General features: G+C 44.2%; 1 long non-coding RNA gene across 1 annotated transcript in view; it reads right to left on the bottom strand.

Annotated features, from left to right (window-relative positions):
- Positions 1 to 2,092, bottom strand: part of LOC144235125 (uncharacterized) — a 146,360-nt gene extending 144,268 nt beyond the window's left edge. The window contains exon 1 of the long non-coding RNA XR_013336147.1: positions 1,925 to 2,092. This is a non-coding gene — a long non-coding RNA (uncharacterized LOC144235125). The remainder of the gene's footprint in view (positions 1 to 1,924) is intronic.
- Positions 2,093 to 5,258: the final 3,166 nt, after the last annotated feature.

Genomic DNA, 5,258 nt, shown 5'->3' with positions numbered 1-5,258 from the left:
GTACACTTTTTTCAAAGCATAAAATTAAAAAAAAAATACAGAAAATGTTACCATTGTATTTTTAGGACTATAAAAGTATGCAGTAAAAGATTAAAAAAAATCAAGGAGATGGGCAAAATGGGTGAAGGGGAGAAGAAGATACAGGCTTCCGGTTATGGAATGAATAAGTCAAGGGGATGAAAGGGAATATAGTCGATGATACTGTAATAGTGATGTATGGTGGCAGATGGTAGCTACACTTGTGGTCAGCATAACATCATGTATAGACTTGTGAACCACTCTGCTGTACACCTGAAACTCATGTAACGTTGTGTGTCAACTATATTTCAATTAAAAAGAGGGGCGCCTGGGGGGCTCAGTTAGTGAAGCATCCCATCCGACTTTGGCTCGGGTCATGATCTCGTGGTTTGGAAGTTCAAGCCCAGTGTGGGGTTCTGTGCTGACAGCTCAGAGCCTGGAGCCTGCTTTGGATTCTGTGTCTCCCTCTCTGCCCCTCCCCTGCTCGTGCTCTCTCTAAAATAAACATTAAAAATTTTTAAAAACGAAAGAAAAATGAAGGAGTTGCCTCTGAAGAGGGAAGTGATGAGGGTTGAGATCACGATGTTTCTCACCGAGAGTCTCATAGATATTACCCTTGTTCTGAAATCGGTTGAAAGGGGTACATGGGTGTTCCTTGTATTATTGCTCTACCTTATACATATTTTATAAACATTCTTCTACATCCACTCAATATTTAATAAGAGCAATCTTGCAACACAGAGAGCAGGAGCAGGGGTGTGCATTTCTGTTGTTTACCTAGGCAAACGGCTACAGCCAACCTTAGAAGGTAGAGTGTGGAGTATGATTTGGGTAAATTACAGCAAGCTCTTCTCAGTGGGCTGGTGCCAAGATTTGAAACTTAAGAACAATACCTTTACTCAAGCATTACTTCCTCTGTGTTTACTTTAGAAAATGCAAAAGGCCACAGGGTAGGTGAATTCTGGACTCTTATTCACAAAATCAAAACGACTCGAAGAAATGAGCATGCATTCAACCCTAATTTTTGTTTCTTGAATCACACAGATCAATCGCCAGTAACTAGAAATTGGTATGTTGCTAAGATTCTACCGCCTTGCAAAAGAGAGCGCTAAAGGTCTAAAAAGGGAACAGCATTTGTTTTCTGGGGGGTTTATCTCATCTCAGTAGTTTATTCTTATTGTTACAGGATTTCTCATTTTTCCTGTAATCTAACACAATATGCTCCTGAAAAAAATGTTAAGAAACCAATTTGCCTGAATGTTGACAGTATTAAGCTCAGTAAGAAAAATAGGAATGTATGGATTTGGATTTGAATAATTAGTATTTACAAATCCCCTTCTCTATTTTTGCACTATGTCTTGCACTATATGAAATTCAATTCTTTGCTGCCAAAACTGGCTATAGAGAGGGAAAAAAATGTATGTTAAATTTATTCCAAATATTGAGACAGAGGAGTATTACTTCTGCCAAATTGAGGTATAATCTGAAGGTTTGGGTTCTTAAATATTAACACATTCTTAAAGTACATATTGAAATATAACATATACTCTATTCAGATTCTGAATCAATATTGACAATTTCAAGTATTTATCAGGTTTATGAATACTCAGGAAAATAAAGAAGAGTTCACATAAATAAAAACAAGGGATGGGGGGGTAGGGGTGGTGTTTGCTGGTAGCACATGGGGGGGAACGCTCCATCTGAAGAAGAATCTGCTGGAAATTCTAGATTTAATTGGGTAGTGTAGCTACAGCAATAGGCCCTTGTCAGAAATAGTCCATGAGCGGCTCTATAATCGCGTACTTCTGCCCAATAGGAAAAGGAAGGAGAGGAAAATATTAGTTTTTAAAACTCAGGGCAGAATCAAAGGCCCCTGAATTAGCCTCAGGGAAATAAATAGACTTACCTGTGACTCCAGCGCCGCTAGCCCTTTGCGGAGGCTCGATCCCAGGCTGTAGGAAGAACAGGAAGGTGGCCCCAGCTCCGGGGCCTTGACATTTCCACCCCGTACTGACTCCGTAGTTGATGGCACATGGTTCTGTGCCACTGTGATGAGCCTGTGTCGTGTCCCATCCACACCGCTGGTAAACACTGGGAGCAAAATAAAAGACACTAGTCACGCTTGAAGGAAAGGGTTGATGGGGCATTTTGTACTCCTAATCGCTGTGTCTCCTAGGACTTCCTTAGAAGGTACAAACTGAGAAAAATGCAAATGACGCTGTTAGGAAAAGACACAGCTATCCCTCTTCCTGACTTTGGCCTGGCCTTGGTGCCATATAGCCGCACTAACCATTTGCAGCCATCCTGGGCAGTGGCTGTCATCACCCCATTTTACAGATGGGGAAACACAATAAGTTGAGGGAGTTGTTCGAGTGTAGCCAGCTATCATGTAGCTGAGCTGGAACCAGGTGTCACCAGCCCTGCTGGGTCATCACCAAATGGAGGCCTGTTAGATGCAGACTGTTAGCTAACAGCGAAACGGTGCTATTTCCTCCTCGTAAGATGCTGCTCATAAGCGGGGACATCTCATGTAATATAATTGCCTAGTACCTACCGTATATTGACTGGGTTTGGTCAAGCCTTGGGCCCGGTGTATTACATACATTATCTCAATTGATCCTTGAAAGACTCCTACAAGGTAGGTAAGCTGTCCATATCAGGCAGACGACGAGAAAACATTCGGAGGGAATAAGGGGCTGAAAGGCAGCCATCTACTTTCTGACGGACATGAGAGTGGTTACAATCGACGCCGTGAACCTGCATCTGCTCTGTTAGCACAGGCTGTTGCTTAGACTGTTGATCACAGATGAATGAAAATATCAAAGTTTCCCAAAGATGCTTTTGTTCATTCATAGTTTACAAAAGACCCAGGGAACATACATTTTGCAGTTCCAGTATTATTTGCTTTGTGGTATTACTTTCTGAGACTGCAGGAGAAAGCTCTCCCTCACTCTCTGGCACTGCCATTGGCTACAGAGCTGGTTGTCAAGGACCAGGGAGTCTGTGTCGCTATGTCTTTTGTCCCCCAGCCTGCAAACATCTAGTCTTTCAAATACTATAGCTTAGGGGCACCTGGGGGGTGGGGGTGGGGGTCAGTAGATTGAGCGTCCAACTCTTGATTTCGGCTCAGGTCATGATCCCAGGGTCGTGGAATCGAGCTCCGTTTGGGGCTCCACGCCAAGCATGGGGCCAGCTGGAGAGTGTCTCTCTCTCTCTCTCTCTCTCTCCCCCTCCACCCCTCTCCCCGGCTTGCATGCTCTCTCTCCAAAATAAAAACATAAAAACAACAACACAAAATCCCAAATACCGTAGCTTAAGGTACCTGCAATGCACAGGGGGAGTTGAGGGAAATGAGAATTGATCTTCCACAGCACTGCCTCATGGTTTAGTTATCTTTCACTGCAAAATAAGTCACCTAAATTTAGCTGCATTAAAAACCAACAGAATTTATTATTATTATCATTCTTATCTTTCCTGGCTCTGGGGACCAACTGGGCTTGGCTAGGTGGCTCTCACTTGGGGTGTTTCTTGCGGTTACAGTCAGATGGTGGCTGGAGTGAGAGTTATCTGGAAGGCTTCCTTGCTCAGCTTTCTGCCTGTTGATGTTTACTGTCAGCTGAGATGTTCAGTTGGGGCTGTCAGCCACATGGCTACGTGGCACATCTGCATGGCGCATCTCTGTGTGGCCTGAGCTTTCTCATAGCTTGGCACTAGGGTTCAAAGAGCAAAGCTCTCAAGAGAAGCAGACAGTCAACCAAAAGACTTCTTTGATTTAGTCTGGGAAGTCTCATACAGTGCCACTTTTGTTCCATTCTATTCCTTCGAAGCAAGCCACTCAGGCCAGCCCATATTCAAGGAGAGGGACATTAGACCTCACTTCTTCATGGAAAGAGTATCAAAAAATTTGCAAGGAGGACTCCAAACCACTACTCTTCTCTCACCCATGAAGACAGGAAATCATGTGGCGATCTGATCCTCAGGGTTCTAAGGGATTAAAGAAAGTATATGCCACAAGGCAAACGTAACTCCGTTGTGCCATGATTTTCATTCAACGACGAAAAGGCAGTTCACTGGATAATCAAGATGGTTCCCCTAACCTTTGCAAGAGAACAAGTGTTTCTCCTCTGTCCCTGACCCCGGCTACCAAAACCATCAGCTGGCCAATGCTGCCATCTTTCCTGGAGAGCAGCCTTTATTCAACCCCCGCCTTTCTCCCGTTGCTAGAAAAGACCCTTGCTGGTAGGCATGTCACATGCAGCTGTGCTCTCTGGCTATCCACTGGAGAGGGTGCAAGGCTCACTCTCCTAGCCTTCTCCCGGAAAACTGAGAACGCAACAGGACACAAGGTTTGCGTGATTCAAAGTTTAGCCCTACGATGCTCATGATCATCTAACAAGGCNCGGGGTATATGAGGTGCAGGATATTGTGTTTCCTCTGCGCCTTAGCTGTCTCTTGATGCTATTCATAATTGTTACACATGAATTAAATTAATTAATTAATATTATTTTAGAAGTGGAGAAGAGAGAGCATGAAATGGAGAGGGGGTGAGAGAGAGAGAGAGAGGGAGAGAGAATCCTAAGCAGGCTCCATGCTCAGCTTGGGGCCCAACATGAAGCTCCATCCCATGACCCTGGGATCATGACCTGAGCCCAAATCAAGAGTCAGATCGCTCACTTGACTGAGCCATCCAGGTGCCCCTACACATTTATTTAAAAATTTTTTTAATGTTTTATTTTTATTTTTGAGAGAGAGGGCGGGAATGGCAGAGAGAGAAAGAGGCAGAGGATCCAAAGCAGGCTCTGCATGGACAGTAGAGAGCCCAATGCGGGGCTCGAACTGAGAACCGTGAGATCAAGACCTGAGCTGAAGACAGACGCTTAGGGGACTGAGCCAGGCACCCCTACACATTAATTTTAAAATGCTGAGCTATGTACTACAAAAGCATATTGTAAAAATATTGAACAAAATTACCTTAAAAATGTCATTACAGGCCCTCCCTTTCCTTGGGGTTTCATGTGCTCTTAGCAGCCAGACTCTCAAATGCTAGAGTGGAAACTACAATTGTTCAGCGCCAGGGTGACTTCTGGGTCACGTAAACCTCGTACTATATTGTTCCCAAGGACAGAAGCTAGAAAGGACTGCTGTGACACAGCCACTAGCCAATGTCCATGTCTTCCTCTACACAGTTAGACCACATTTTACAGCCCCGTTGGAGGTTAGGTAGAGTCCACAGGACTGAG

This window comes from Crocuta crocuta, unplaced genomic scaffold, assembly GCF_008692635.1.
Source record: "Crocuta crocuta isolate KB4526 unplaced genomic scaffold, BGI_CrCroc_1.0 scaffold467, whole genome shotgun sequence".
Taxonomy (NCBI): Eukaryota; Metazoa; Chordata; class Mammalia; order Carnivora; family Hyaenidae; genus Crocuta; species Crocuta crocuta.
Note: the sequence above shows the minus strand (reverse complement) of the source record. Positions and strands in the feature narration are given on the sequence as shown.